This window comes from Tachysurus fulvidraco, chromosome 3 (genome assembly GCF_022655615.1).
Source record: "Tachysurus fulvidraco isolate hzauxx_2018 chromosome 3, HZAU_PFXX_2.0, whole genome shotgun sequence".
Lineage (NCBI taxonomy): Eukaryota > Metazoa > Chordata > Actinopteri > Siluriformes > Bagridae > Tachysurus > Tachysurus fulvidraco.
This window is the reverse complement of record NC_062520.1, coordinates 24,858,059-24,875,455: the sequence shown is the minus strand read 5'-3', so window position 1 is coordinate 24,875,455 and position 17,397 is coordinate 24,858,059. Positions and strand designations below refer to the sequence as shown.

Genomic DNA, 17,397 nt, shown 5'->3' with positions numbered 1-17,397 from the left:
TAGCATTAGCATTAGCGTCTACAAGCTTTGTCTTTTTTGAGAAAAATATGGCCCGAATTGCATTTTACTGTGTTCTGTTCTGTGTCCCTGGATGCTGCCTCACAGGTACGTGTGTTTTTACAGATCATTGCCATTGTTCTGTAAAGCTTGAAGACAAATGATAGAGATGCCCAAAGCCCCAAGTCGGGCGTCGTGGATCATTCATTCATTAAATTCATTCATCCTCAATAACCGATGTGTATTCTGATCTGAAAGTCGGTGAATCTTATTTACCAAACTATCCTAATATAGTGCGCATTTTATAACTCACATTGATTTAAAAGAAAGCCTGGGCAGCTCTACTTGTCATTTTTATTGTTTACATGGCACGAGGAACAGTCAGCTTCAGAGCAGAAATAGCACAAATTATCCAACCAGAAACTATAAGACAGAAAGTTTGGTTAAAATATCGACAGTTATGAGTGATACAGTCAGAAATGTTTATACATTTAAACGAATTTAATAATTATTGATATACTGTTGTTTAGTTATTGCTATTCTGGAGTGTTTGAATTGTCATTGTTTACTGCTTTATTTTATTTTTATTGTTTTTTCTTGATTACAGCTTATGTTGTCTGTCTCACCAACACTCTTTTCAAACCTACACATTGGCTCATGTAGTCTTTTAATTGTTTCATTCACTCTGACACTCGTCAAAGTCACAGGGCTGATTAATGAAAATCTTTTATGTTTAGACTGCTGGAAAAACATCACCTGTGACGGAAAGGACAATGCTTTGTTGGACACGTCTTCATTTTATGAAAGATATAAAAACTGTTATTGGAGTCTTAGGCACATGGTAAATTCAAATGTTATATGTTTTTTAATTAAATTTTCACTAGAACTTAATTAATGTAATAATTACGACTCACCACACTGTCAAGTCATACACAGTTTTCTTTTTTCCACTTGTAGAATGACACCAATCATGGAGAAGTAAATCCATCCCCAAATATAACTGTAAAGTGCAGCTTACTAGCTCCCCAGCTTCACTTGAAGGTGCACTGTGTCCAGCCAAAGGTATTGTATGCAATGGCATGATTAGGATAATACTTAGCTGAATTTGCAAATTCAACTGATTAAATAGTTTTTGTGTTTTTCAGCATGACTTTCTGGCTTGTTATAAGCGTGAGTATTCATACTTAGTTACTTTACATTATTTCATGATGTAATACATGTTCTTATCTCACTCTACCTTGGTAATATGTAAACTATTCAAGCTTAAGATGATGAAAATGTTAGTGAACATGGAAGAAAATATGTAAACAATGTACTTTTGTTGTACCATATACAGATTGAATGCATGATTTATTATTCACATTATTAATATGAGCTAAAATTTACTTTTATGGAATTTGGCACATGCTCTTATCCAGAGCAATGTACAAAAGTGCTTTCAAGTCTCTATCGATGAATAAATTAACACCGGTGCATAAGGTTTACTAGGTTACAGACTAGGGTTTTTTTTAACATACACATAAGAAGGGAAAAGTGCTAGTTCAAGTGTTTCATTAAGAGGCTATTCTTCATCCGTGATTTCAAAGATAGACAGTGTCTCAGCTGTTCTGACATCTAGGGGAAGTTCTTTCCACCACCTCAGTGTTGTAGTCTTGCTGTATACTTACCCTGAGAGATGGTCGGACTAGTCGAGCAGTGCTGGTAGATCTGAAGGAGCGAGGTGCAGTGTAAGAAATGATAAGAGCTTTGAGGTAAGAGAGTTGGGTCAATTTTTGGGTTTGTAGGCAAGTATCAGTCTTTTGAATCTGAAGAGTGCAGCTACTGGAAGCCAGTGGAGGGATCACAGCAGTGGGGTGGTGTGAGAACATTTCTGATCATTTGCAGAGGACGAATTGTGTTCATATGTAGTTGCAGTAGTCCAGTCTTGATATTACAAGAGACTAAACAATTACCTGAGCAGCCTGTGTGAACAAAAATGGGCGAATCCTTCTGATGTTGTAGAGAAGGAACCAAAATGAGCGTGTCACATTAGCAACATGTGAAGAAAAGAACAGTTGGGTGTCCATGGTTACCCCAAAGGTTCGAGCTGTGACTGAAGGGGAGATCAGCTCATTGTGCAGGAATACACAGGTCAAGTCAAGAAGCTTTTATTGTCATTTCAACCATATATACTGTAGCTGTTTCAGTACACAGTGAAATCAGACAATGTTTCTCCAGGACCATGGTGCTACATAAAACAAAGACAGAGCTAAGGACTTAAGTAAGTTAGTCCTAGCCACATAAAGTGCATCTGTGCAACCTGGAGCAGGACAAGACAAAAAGAAAGAAAGACAGTGCAGGACAAAAGGCAGTGCAAATGTAAAATACAAGACATTTCACAAAAGATAATACACAAAATACATTTCACAAAAGCAGTGCCGACCAGTGTAAATACTGTATGTTCAATAAATATTGCATGTGCAGAACTACTGGAATGAACCCTTGTATTTTAGCAGCAGTTACATGAGGTATAGTAATGTACTGTGCAAAACAGCAATCAACTGAAATGTGTCGATTAGCATTAAGATGACAAGATAATGAACTGCCAAACCTAATACAATTAAAAATTATTATACACATGAAATACTCTGTTCCAGAAAGTGTCATAGTGAACGTAACACCAGGCCCATCACGAGATAATACTACTAATGGTGTGTCTCAAGGTAAGCTTTTGTGTAGCTTGGCAGCATCCAATACACTTGTAACATTTTGAACAAAAAGGGCATTTGGCCTGGTCTGTAAAAATACAAATTATCCATGTTCATAAATGCCGTAAATAGCATGTATTACATGTGCCTCCTCAGGTTAAATTACTACCCTTGGTAAATATGCGCAAACAGGACCTTTATTCTTTTTTAATAGTGGATGGCACTGTATTACATTGTTATTTTTATAGTTTTACAGTATAACGAAAGTTGTGATAAATAGCATGGATTATGGGAAAGGGCACCAACACACTCATAATGTGTATTACAGTATATTATATCGAAATCATTTTCATTCTTTTCATTCTAGAACGCTGAAATATTTTGTTTTTGTTATCATTAATATAATATTTTATTATTATTTTGCATGTCTTTCTAGGTCACTGTAGAGTTCAGGAATTTGTGTTCAAAACTCTGGGTCTGTGGATAATTTGTCTGGCCATTTTATCTTAAAAAAGGTAAAATAAATATTTTCTTCTCTTCACAAAACTCCTATTCTGTGCTTTGTAATATCTAGTCTTTTCTAAGTTTATCTCATAAAGCATGAAGCTGTTTGATGTCTCTGCTGTGTCTAACACCTGATTTATTGTGCTGTTTTCCATGGGAAGTTGGGAGATGCCTACACATCCACAGGAAAGATCAGAATCTACAAAATCCTAAGACGTCTGGGATCTCAGGGTGACGACATCAATTTTCAAAACCATATGTGCAAATATCTCCGTTGTGCAAGTTTTTACTGAGGACTTTCTAAAGAGAGCCGTCCCGAGAAGAAGTCACTGATAAAACAAATTGATTTTATGATCCAGAGCAGGGGTGGCCAACCAGTCAGAGGCCAAGAGGCACATTTTTGCTGTGTTACCACAAAAAGCCACATCATACACATGGGCACATATGAACATCACGTTTTTTTCACTGCCATTTTGAGAGAGAACTTGACACAAATTGTTTAAACAAAATGATCTTGCTCCTACTGGGAAAATTTGAGGTATTTTCATCCCACTCACATGCGCGTTTGACGAAAATACCGTATTGAACTCAAGCGAAGCGAACACGCACAATAAAAAGACACAAATACAAACTTCGGTATGAACGTAAGAGCCGCATGAAACCGGGCAAAGAGCCGCATGCTGCTTGGGAGCCGCGGGTTGGCCACCCCTGAACTAGAGTCTGTGGCACACACTGTTCCATATAACAAATGCCTCATATAAAGCCTTCTCTTCCTCTATTTTATTTGACTCCTTTGTCTTTTTTTTTTTCTTTTTTGTCGCTTTATATCAGAATTCGGCTGAGCACTTAATAGTTACGAAATTTTTTTAAGAGCCCAAAAGTGCTTTTTGGCATTCTGTAAAATTAGTTCAGTTCTTTTACTATTTTAGAAGTATAATTGCAAGACAGTTATGATAGTGTAATTGCTTATTTTTTTAAAGAATGATTTAATGACTAATGTTTGGGAATGTTATCCATGAACACATTTTTAAAACTAAAATTTATATGATTCAAATATCTGTTAGTGAATCATAAAATTTAAGCAAAATGTTTTTTTTTTGTTTGTTTGTTTGTTTCCCAATCTGTGACCAGGATTTCCCTGGGAACCTGTAATGAATGCTTGGCATTGGGCCAATTCTCAGCCATCCATTGTAATTGCTAATTTCCTGAACAAAAAAAAAGGCATTCAGAAAAACATTAAAACTCCTTTGCATTTTTAAATAATATTAAGGAACTTTGAGAGAGATAGGATTATAAGATTAAAACCTTATTTTATTTTCCAAAATAGTTCGACAAAAAATGTTTTGTAGTAAAACTATTAGTCAATTATCAAGTAAAATTAATACTGTTATTCAAGTATTGGAGCACGTATTGTACAGCGATTCATTTCAGGAAAGCAGTGGACTAAATATAGTAAATAAATAATACTCACAGAGAAACCTGATTTTTTATCTTGTCGCCATCTGATAAGATCACACTTCGGTGTAGCCACATAATTTCAGCCAGCAGGTCTGCAAATAGTTGTGTAGGACATTAAGATTAAGACAAAATTCTCTATAAATAGGTGAAATTAACACTTTTCCCCCTAAAGGTATTTATATTTATAAAGCGCACCCTGCACGATGTTATGCATGTACTGTATGCACTTTGAATCCATTCTTCAAAATAGTCTTTGGGCTGTACCTTTTCCTTGACTTCATTCCCAGATGGGGCCTATTAGCCATCTGCCAAATCTTACAAACACCCAGAAGGGCCAGACCATTTTTTAAATGTGGGCCAGTCAGATTTTTTAAATATATAAATACACTGTATTTAAAAGGCATGTATTTTACAAATACATACAATACACCAAAATCTTCTTAAAAGGTTTGATTTCAGCTGCTGCAGTGGGGGAGAGAAGTGCGGTAGAGGAGGTACGAAGAAAACAGAAAATTTCTTTGTCATTTTCAAAAATTGCAAGTCATTTTCACGTTTCTAATTCTGCCAGAGTTTCTTTGACAGTAGCCTAACATACATTGTATTAAACAGGTTTAAGCTTAGCGTAGAACCCTAACATATTTTAAAATGTCATTGCTGTCACCCAGGTAGCTTGTGAAAGAAGCTTCTCCACACTCAAATTTATATTAAAAAAATCTTATCGTTTTAGGGTAAATATTATTTAACCTATAACCTTATAGCATAAAATGTTGCTTTTGGTCTAGAACTTTTTAGAGGAAAGAAACACAAGCAGGCTCAAAACTCTTATCTAAACGTCGCTATGGCATTGTCATTGTTCAGTCAAATTATGAATTAAGGTACTGTACATGACCAAAGAAAATTTTATTTTAGGATTTCAAAAATGGACTCAAGTTTTATCAAATTTTAACTGTAAGGTGACAAATTATTCATTCAATAATTATAATGAATTATAATTATGAATAGATTATACAAATTCCGGAAATGTTGGGACAACATTCAAATCACATAATCCAGTATTTTATTCACAATAGCACATAGATAACATAAATGTTTAAATCGGATTTTAATTTTGATCCCTGCTACAGGTTTCAAAAAGCAGGGGGCAATAAATGGCTGAAAAAGCAAGACATTTTGAAAAGCTTCAGCTGGGAGAACATCAAGCAACTAATATGATATCAGGTCTGTAACATGATTTGCTATGAAAGGGATGTCTTTGAGAGGCAGAGTCTCTCAGAGGTCTATCAGAAGACAGGCAGAGGTTCTTCAATCTGTGCAAGAGTGCGAAAGATTGTGGAATACTTTAAAATCAATGTTCCCCAACGTCAAATTGCAAAGGTTTTGCAAATCTCATCGTCTACAGTGCATAACATCATCAAAAGATTCAGAGAAACTGGAGAAATCTCTGTGTGTAAGGGACAAGGCGTGGTCTTTGGACCCTCAGACGACACTGCATCACTCATTGGCATGATGGTGTCAGTGACATGACAAAATGTGCCCAGGAATACTTCCAGAAACCAATGTCGGTAAACACAATCCGCCGTGCCTTCGGCAGATGCCGAATACAGCTCTATCATGCAAAAAGAAAGCCGCATGTGAACATGGTCCAGAAGCGCTGTCATGTCTTGTGGGCCAAGGCTCATTTAAAATTGACTATTTCAAATAGGAAAAGTGTTCTATGTTAAGACAAGTCCAGATTTAACATTCTTGTTGGAAATCACGGACGCCATGTCCTCTTGGCTAAAGAGAGGGGAGACCTTCCAGCATGTTATCAGCATTCAGTTCAAAAGCCAGCATCTCTGATGGTATGGGGTGCATAAATGCATATACTGTCGGCAGCTTGCATGTTTTAGAAGGAACTATGAATGCTGAAAGGTCTATAAAGGTTTTAGAGAAACACATGCGCCCCTCCAGATGATGTCTTTTTCAGAGATGGCCTTGTATGTTTCAGCAGGACAATGAAAAAAACACACTGCAGTTATTACAACTGCATGACTTCATCATAGAAGAGTCCAGGTGCTGAATTGATCTCCATCGGCCAGATCTTTCACATATAAAGAACATTTGGCACATCGTTAAACAAAAAATAAGTCAAAGATGACCACAACTACTCAGCAGATTGAAACCTACATCAGGCAAGAATGGAATCAAATTCCAACAGCAAAATTCCAGAAATTCATAGCCTCTGATCCCAAACATTTTCAAACTGACGCTACACTATGTATACATGCCCCCCTCCCAAATATCCTGAGACATGTAGCCGGCATCAAATTTGAAATGAGCTTATTTAATGGATAAAAGTGTAAAATTTCTCTGTTTAAACATTTGTTTATCTATGTTCTATTGTGAATAAAATATTGGCTCATGTGATTTGAAAGTCTTTTAGTTTTCATTTTATTCTAATTTAAAAAATGTCCTAACATTTCCAGAATTTGGGTTATAGAAATAAATGATGCCTTTGGTCATAGCAAACCAAACTTTTACACATTGATAAAATACTAAAGTTTCTATTGCAGAGGAAAACAACTGTGATAGTAAGCGGATAGATGAGTCAGATGCAAGAGCGTAGGGTTTAAGGATGCCAGGGATGGAACAAACAATAATTGGCCGTCATGTGCATACTGAAGTGATGTCAGAATCTTTACTTTAACCTAACGGCAATAACTTTAACGTTAAAATTCTCTTTAACGTTATTACAATATCAACAGTCAACACGGAATGCGTATTCATTTTGTCCCTTCTAGCATAGCAAACCACATAACACAAATGACTGCAAAGTTTTGAATTCTCTTTCGATCACCTGATCGATTGCCAGTTTTTGACTCTAATAATGTCTCACGATCTTGAAACTCTTTGCTTGGATTTATAGACTAATTAATCATTACACTTGTATTTGTGTCTGTGTGGTGAGACACATTACAATGATACAAATGTACATCCTATTTTGTATGTATATTCCTGAATTACATAACATCACATCTGTCAGAGGGGACAGATGTGTTTAATTGGACATGTTTATGCATAAAGTAAGAAATAATTATTAGAAGTATTATATTATATGGTAATACCAGGGTGCTCATATCATTGTAGGATGGCATATTTCCAACATATTGCAAAAAAGTTTTTTTAGGGGAACTCTAACATGTTTATAATAATTGACTAGCCCCTTAAATCCTATACATTTTTGTTGATCATTATGTTTATTACATATCAGACTAAACAATCCTGATTTTATAAATGATTTTGCGGATATTTTTGTTTATAATTTTCTCCATTTTATGCAATGTGTGTGTGTGTGTGTGTGTGTGTGTGTGTGTGTGTGTGTGTGTGTGTGTGTGTGTGTGTGTGTGTGTGTGTGTGTGTGTGTATATATATATATATCCTATGGTTCCACAAAGTCAAGGCCAGTGACTGTTCTGCTATGCCATGTTGCCACTGGTCTGCTATGTTCTGCTCGGCTATGTTCTGCTAATTGTACTGTCTACATGACTAGTAGACTTTGCACAAAAACACACAATTTATAATTAATAAAAAAATAATTTATAATCCCTGGGAAAACCGTAATTTCCGGGGTTTCCATGGTCAAAGAAATCAATAGGTACTAAAAATATGCACGGAAATTCCCCTTCTGCTTGAGATTAAGTATTTGGTTCAGCTCATGCTGCAGTGGAAGGAGACTTGCTGAATTGTGTTAATTGGGATTGTTGCTTAAGTAATGGATTGAATTGTAAACACTAACACTAATGTATTGTTTGTCCTTCCTCTTGACATATAACATTATTGTGATGTGTAAACAGAGAAACACTGTATTTAATCTATGACATGGCTGAAGGGATGAAAATGACTACCTATCAATAATCCAAATACTCGTAACAGTGCAATACAGGGACACAAGGGGGCACAACAACGACAGGAAAACAGGCAGGGTCAAACCTGGTACTGCATGAACAGGAACTAAGGAGGATGAGTCAGCATGAGCACAAGATAGGTCGGTGAGGAAAGTTTGTCGGTGGCATGCTTAAAATGGCTGATACCACGGAAGTGCTACTCATAAGATGGCCATTAATCCGTTAGTGATGACGCTAAAACTGAAAGTGAATGGCGTGAACCAGGAGGTGTGGGAAAGCCAGCTCACAAATTCCCCACTATACCAGTAATATCTAGAATTCACATAAACATGTAGTGAAATCTGATTGTGTCTCACTAGTTTCTGAAATGAGACTAACAAGCTTGCTAATAAAACTGGATTGAATTCAAACATGAATTCAAGTTTAGCGGCCCTGGCCTTATTACCGGGTCAGGATTTCATTTTCTATTAGCGTAAACTTTTATTTATTTAGATTGTTCAATCATTAACATGACTATATTATTTATGGTTTTGATTAAACAGCAGTGTGTGTGTGTGTGTGTGTGTGTGTGTGTGTGTGTGTGTGTGTGTGTGTGTGTGTGTGTGTGTATTAGCGCGCGCGCGTGTGCGTGTGTGTGTGTGCGCTTTTGACCACTCCTGCAGAGTTATCTTAAAATCGTGGACAGATTAACGCTGTCATGTTGGTTTTTCCTCTTATAGCCTAATATTTATGTGGTAGAAGAGAATCTTTGATCAAGAGTAAAAGTCACTTCCCCAAAAACTTTTGTTTCCTAAATATTCAGCGCTATTTTGCGAAAAATTTGTGGAAAGGAGTAGTCTGACAGCATTCACTGTTTAATATTGCGCACAGAGATATGAGCGATATTTGTGTTACTGTTAATACTTATTGCATGACTCATACTCATTCAAATTTCTTTTTTGAAAAATGACCCTTGCTCATTTGTTATGGCCAAAATGTAACTTTTTTTGCTAACTTACTCATTAAAAGGTTCTTTAACAATAATTTCCTGAATGAACTATCATAGTAAAATTAACGAGTAACCTGATCAAATTCTTTTTTAGTAAATGACTCCACCAAATCTTTGAAGGTGTGCTGTGGTAGCTGTCATCAAATCCTTAGAAGCAGATCATTTGATTCCTTTAAATAGATCCTACATGTATCAGACTTGTTTGTCCAGAAAATCCTACTGATGCTCAATCAGCTCGAGATCTGGGGAAGTTGGAGGCCGAGTTAACGCCCACTGTATCGTGTTTCTTAAACAATTCATTCAGACATTGCTTGACTTCCTCCCGGAGTGCATCATTGTTCACCAACTAAGCAACTCACACACACCATGCTCCTGGATATGTAAGATGATATGTTTACTGTATAAAATATTAGGTATAAGTTAATATAAATTTAAAAAATAGTTTTAAAAGAACACTAGACCCATTAAATTATAACACCATATTTCTAACAGTGTTCTCATCATTAAAAAATCAAAACAACCTCTTATGATTCATTTATCATTCTGGTATCAGTTAAGAAACCAGAATGATTCAGATTGAGCATCTATCTAAAACTAAGATCTTTCTATCCGCTGTTAGTATGTGTTTATTTATAACATTCTTGACAAGACTGTCTAATACTGTAATGAACCTAGCCAGCAAGTGAAACTACAAGAGCAGTTGGCTAAGTTAGCTAGCCAGCTATCAACAAGATTGCCAAATTGTGAAAGTGTTGATATAAACCGAAATTATGAGTAAACTGCAAAAAATAGATTAGATTAAATTCAATTAGATTAGATTCAACATTATTTGTCATTGTGCAGAACACAATGTACAGGGTCAATGCAGTTAGCAGCTAACCAGAATTGCAAATAGTACTATATATTCTTCCAGTAAGGAATGATCTACAATACTTACATTCACATACACATGCTCAGTTCACCTCTGACAACTTCCTCTGCAAGAAATACTTTTCAAGTTAAAAGGATTTTTGTTTATCATCAGAGTTTTTGTTATACTGTCTAAACTACTAGAGAGGAGAATTGTCATATCATGTCATGTCATATCTATAGTCATGTAATTTAAATCAGCATTTTCTCAGGTTCTAACAAGGTTTAGCTACATCACATGCACCTGTAGAGACACATACACACACACACACACATATTCCAACATTTACTATAACATACACTCACACAGTTCAGTAAGCTTTCACAAAATTATTATAATCACTGTCTTATTATCATGGTATTGTTAAGAAATATATTTTTAGTTCTAGTATTGAATGTATTGTAATAAGCTTTCATCTTCTCTGTTACCTTCTCTTAGTCACACACACATGCATTCACTTAAACACACACATACAGTTCACTTCAGTATGTGAACCAAGAAGTTTTACCAAGAAGTTCACAGAAATATTATTAAATTTCAGTGTCTTTTTATTTAAAAAGTTGCAACCAAAACATGGTTGTTGCCTCTTACTTAAAATACTGTATGTTGTTAGTTTTTTCCCCTTTTTACTTTCTGATCAACTCTGTTCTATCTCTGACTTTTGTATGTTCACAAATAAAATAAAGAAATTGCAAAATTATGTGAAGTAATTATTTAATTACATTTTACTATATGTTTTATCTACCCTGCTATAGAGCCAATTGTAACATCTGAAGTTGTTAGTATAAATGACATATATTAGGTATTATTATATGTACTGTACACATGCTCGTTACAAGGCTTTCTGTTCTGAGAAGGGTGAGGCATGTGAATAAATCTACACCTCAGAGCTTGTGACAGTGCAGGCCTGTTACTGGAAAAGGCTGCACGAGGTCTATTGTGTCTATTGTGCAATCTCTTTGGGTAAAACGACGATCATCCTATGATCACCCTTCATTGTGCACCAGTCCTGGACCACCTCCAGGGCCTTCCTCTGCAAGACCCTGTGTCAGATCACAACAAATAAAACGTGTGGGTGAAATGATAGGATGAATGAAGGACAGCCAATATAATTTAATCATATAAAATTAAATAGAGTTCTTTATTCTTTAATAACTATAAACTGCGCGTAGACACTCAAGTTTGACCGTTGCAGTGAGAGGTTATGTCATGACCCAATACCTCACCATAATACTGTATATACAGGTAAAGAACATTCATTTATCCACACTGTATATGTGTAAAATTCAAATAAGGTTAAATTAGTGTCCCTTAGTGTGTTTTTCATATAGAACTGCACATCACACACACACACACACACACACACACACACACACACACACACACACACACACACACACACACACACACACACACACACATGAAGTGCCATGTGTAGACAGGTTATTTTACAGTCTTTTTTGTTTTGTTTTGTTTTTTCTTTCTTTTTTTTCTACAAGGCTTTCTGGTCTGAGAAGGGTGAAGTACGTGAATAAATCTACACCTCAGAGCTTGTGACAGTGAAGGCCTATGTTACTGGAAAAAGCTGCAGGGGGTGGGGGATTACCAGTCTATTGTGCAATCTCTTAGGGTAAAAAGAACATTAATCTAATACACATGTGTTTTTGATGTACTATTAGTCTTCTGTATCTCATCTAACATGATTAAACTTAAAGTACTTATTTGTGAGCATTATCAGTGCGTTTAGTTTTCACACTGTAGAAAGTGTAAAACGCATGTACTTTGCTCTGCTGGTGACCAGCCAAACAAAAATCACAATCATGAGGCAAATAGTCGTTTTACATTAAGTATTTTTTTTATATATATTTATACGTTTTAGAAAACCTATAATAGCATGAAAACAGTAATGAAGTAACGAATGCATAAAAGAGTGGTCATTTTTTAGCTCAGAGTTGGTTGGGAAATGTCAGATCTCTCTCTCTCTCTCTCTCTCTCTCTCTCTCTCTCTCTCTCTCTCTCTCTCTCTCTGAGGAATTTGGTCCAACAGACAAAAATATGCGCCATGGGTCATGACATAACCTCTCACCCTCTCACCGCGACGGTCAAACTTGAGTGTCTACGCGCAGTTTATATTAAAAAATAAAGAACTCTATTTAAATTTATAAGATTAAATTATATTGGCTGTCCTTATCATTTCACCCACAGGTATTATATTTGTTGTGATCTGACACAGGGTCTTGCAGAGGAAGGCCCTGGAGTTGGTCCAGGACTGGTGCAAAACGAAGGGTGATCATAGGATGATCGTCGTTTTACCCAAAGAGATTGCGCAATAGACTGGTAAATCCCCACCCTCCTGCAGCCTTTTCCAGTAGGCCTGCACTGTCACAAGCTCCGAGGTGTAGATTTATTCACTTGCCTCACCCTTCTCAGACCAGGAAGCCTTGTAGAGAGCATGTGTACATATGATAATACCTAATATATGTTATTTATACTTGAATAGACAACGTCAGATGTTACAATTGGCTGCATAACGGGGATAGATAAAACATATATTAAAATCTATTTAAATAATTCCTTCACATAATTTTGCATTTGATTTTATTTGTGATCTGACGGAGTCGTTACTGAGTTTATCTGGCTGAATAAAGGCAAGGTCTAAGTAAAAAGGGGAAAAACTAACAACATATTTTAAATAAACTGGCAACAACCAAGTTTTAATTACAATTTTCGGCGTATCATCCTATGATCACACTTCGTTTTGCACCAGTCCTGGACCAACTCCAGGGTCATAAGATGATACGCCGTAATATGTCGTTCTTTAAGTTGTTCTTTAAATCGATTCATCGGAAACCCGCCTCACATTTATAAATCCTTGCGTAAACATACATGCAGATGAAAAATGCAGATTAATGAATCTCTGAGTGCTGCCCACAAATCATAATCATAAACGTGTAGCAAGACATTATTATTAGTAGTATCCCATATATAGTAGTGATCACAATGGCTAATAATAATAATAATAATAATAATAATAATAATAATAATAATAATAATAATAATAATAATAATTGGGTAATGCGGAGTAGAGGATCTTTCCGCTATCGAACACTGGACACACACACACACACACACACACACACACACACACACACACACACACACACACACAGAGATAATAATATATACTACTACTACTACTACTACTACTGCTGCTACTACTACTACTACTACTACTACTAATAATAATAATAATAATAATAATAATAATAATAATAATAATAATAATAATAATAATAATGAGGTAATGCGAAGTAGAGGATCATTCCGCTATCGAACACTGGACACACACATACACACACAATTTGCCTTTTTTCTTGTTTAGCCTGAACACAACAACTAAGAAATTATTATACCTCACCATAATACTGTATGCACAGGTAAAGAACATTCATTTATCCACACTGTATACTTACAGTACACCGTACATGCGTAAAATTCAAATAAGGTTAAATTTGTGTCCCTCATGTGTTTTTCATATAGAACACACACACACACACACGCACCACCACCACCACCACCCCCCACACACACGCGCACACACACAGAAAATAATATATACCATGGGTGGCCAACCCGCGGCTCAACTTTTTTCGTTTTTGTCAAACGAACATACCTCAAAGTTTCCCAGGAGGAGCAAGATCATTCGCTCTCAAAATGGCAGGGTAAAAAGTTGATATTTCATATGTGCCCATGTGGCTCTTTGCGGTGATACAACAAAAATGTGCCTCTTGGTCTCTGACTGGTTGGCCACCGCTGATATATACTACTACTACTACTACTACTACTACTACTACTACTACTACTAATAATAATAATAATAATAATAATAATAATAATAATAATAATAATAATAATAATAATAATAATAATGGGATAATGCGAAGTAGAGGATCATTCCGAAGAAGAAGAAAGTTTCTGTTATTAGCCACCAGATGTCAGTATAAAAGTGGTTTGTACAGACGCCTAAAATCGCCCGCCAATATAATCTCCTCCATTTCGAAAGACACGTGTATTGAAACATCGCAGAGAGCTCATTACAATGCCGAACATGACTCGTTTCGGTAAGACTCTTTTCGCTTTATTTCGTATATATGTTTTGTTTATAGTCATGTTTACTATATCGGTTTGACAGCAGATTTGCACCTGTTCTAAAATGCAGTATTGAAACTGAGAGCTTCTTCTAACGAAAATCGGTCAGTTTTCTGAAAGTCTGCGGTGTTTCTTTTGAAATCGATTCTACTATTTTTCGAACAAAAGCGCTAACGAACAAATACGCCGACCTCAGCACAATTCAAAAAGAACATCTACACCACACTGTTTCTTTTAACAGCACACGTTTGCACGCCTTGTCACGTGCTACAAAAGCATTGTTATAATAATAATAATAATAATAATAATAATAATAATCATTTCTTTGCTCATGTAAATAGGACTTTTTTAGCATGACCCTGCTGGTGTGGATGGATAACTATTTTCTCTGATGTTGATCCGTACACAAATCGTACTGTATAGCGCATTTAACAAGAAAGCATTTCTTGAAAGCATTTTTTTAAGAAAAAAATTGAGACAAATTGAGTTGTGATTCAGTTAATGTGAAATTAACATAAACTAAATCCATATAAACATAAACCAAAGCATGCGCCCTTTTGAATTATCACAACAACAGAGCAATGTAATAATTCATGATAATTCATATATATATATATATATATATATATATATATATATATATATATATATATATATATATATATATATATATACTACATTGCTACCACACACACATATTTTTTATAATTCTATACGCGTGCGTGTGTGTATACAACTACTACACTGCTACCACTGTGTGTGTGTGTGTGTGTGTGTGTGTGTGTGTGTGTGTGTGTGTGTGTGTGTGTGTGTGTGTGTGTGTGTGTGGTAGCAGTGTAGTTAACAGGATTACAGAAACACATAATTCACTTGTGCTTTTTTTAATCATACACTGCATACTTTTTTTTACATATTATTTGTATATGTAAAGTTGAAAAAAGACTATCACACATTTAAAATGTGGTTCTTAGCTAATGTAATAGTGAAATAGTGATTGCGGTTTCAGGGGCATCACCTAATTAATTTCAATGGACCTTTTTCAATGTTTAAATTCATTTTGGTAAACGGCTATATTAATTCAATTCAAATATATTTGTATAGCACTTTAAACAATGGGCATTGTCTCAAAGCAGCTTTACAGAACATAAGAAATATACAAAAGTTTATACAAAGATTCAAGATTAATATTATACTTATATATATTTAGTATATATTTAAATGTGTTTGTATTTATCCCAATGAGCAAGGAAGATGACTGAGGCAAGGAAAAACTCCCATAGATGGAAGAGTTGAGAAAAATTGAGAGTCAAAGGGGAACCGCTTTTTTTTGGGTGACACTGGATGATGTAATTATAAATTATTATAATCACAGGACAGTGTTTTTATGAATAATAAACTTTCTACAGTCATATACAGACCGTCTATTATACGATAGAGTAGGCTATATGACTGTTAGTGGGTCAGTAACTTTCTCAGACGACGCCCGAATAAGTAAAGTGCTTAGTGTTATTACTCAATAACTGTTATACATAAAGTACAATATTAAGACACGTTAAAAGTTTTCACTAAAATTTATGAATGCAAAATAATATTACTAGCATAGGGTACCAGTTTAAATTACTTAAAGATTCAGATTCAGTACACACTTTCCTGTAGACTGTCTCTCATAAAACAAACAAAATAAATACTTTTGTGTCTGTGGCATTTATTTAACTCTAGTTGACACAAACTTTTCGACCAAGTTTTAAAATGTAGATTAAAACAGAAATTTTAAAAAGAAATCACCGCCGCAGAAATGTTTTGATGTTTGCAGGTGAAGGTGACTCATGCACATGTTAGGACGAATAAATTGCTACAGCAGTTGCAAGGACAGGTTTATTAAGGTATAACGTTTAAGGTGTGTGTGTGTGTGTGTGTGTGTGTGTGTGTGTGTGTGTGTGTGTGTGTGTGTGTGTGTGTGTGTGTGTGTGTGTGTGTGTGTGTGTGTGTGTGACGTATCTGTACTTTACTTCGCTATTTACATTTTTGTCATCTTTCACTTTTTCTCCACCACATTTCCTAGATAACATGTATACTTTTACTACGTTATATTTCCACTAAGCATCTTCGTTACTCGTTACTACAAAATAAAATCAGAAGAAATGTGTGCGACTGTAATAAGGGAGGTTTGACGAATCACTGCTCCTAGATTGCATTACGCGCTCCGCACTCTCTACGGAGAAACACAGGCGCAGCGTGTACGCGCATGTCAGAGCTGGAGGCATTTATCTATAACGGCGGCAACCAAAAGCAGTGAAATGTCACTATTCTTATTAGCAGAGTTGATAGCACAAACAAAATATTAATGCAATATCAATACTAAATAAAAATAACATTTATTGATTTGGTCTCTGTCTTGTGAATATTTTTAGATTAATGACTGAATTCATTGGACACACTGTTTGTAGAGAATGCACACATACATGAACTGATTTGATTCAAGACTGGCATCATTACATCATGCATAACATTTTGGTGTCCACTTTTGCCATTTTAAATAATACCATAACTTTTGGCTTACTATGTAGTCATATAATATATAATATAAAACTCTTCTTGTTTTAAATTCTCACTGAGGGCTAAAACCCCTAAAGATGAAACCCTAGAACCGCCCCTGCTCTTATGCCTACCGAAAATCACTGAAATTTTACTTTTTACTTTTACTTCAAATACCTAAGTACATTAAATATCAGAAAATTACTTTTGATACTTAAGTACAGTATATCAGATACTTTAAGACTTTTACTTGAGTAATATTCTAAAAGATGACTTTTACTTCTA

At 35.3% G+C, this 17,397-nt stretch overlaps 1 long non-coding RNA gene across 2 annotated transcripts in view; it reads right to left on the bottom strand.

Moving 5' to 3' along the window:
* The window catches only part of LOC113643555, a 55,484-nt gene that overhangs the window by 30,446 nt on the left and 7,641 nt on the right, over positions 1–17,397 (bottom strand). Inside the window, exon 2 of one of the 2 annotated variants that reach the window (XR_007140095.1) lies at positions 4,660–4,738. The exons of the other annotated variant lie outside the window; for it this stretch is intronic. This is a non-coding gene — a long non-coding RNA (uncharacterized LOC113643555). The remainder of the gene's footprint in view (positions 1–4,659; positions 4,739–17,397) is intronic. 2 annotated transcript variants of the gene reach the window in all.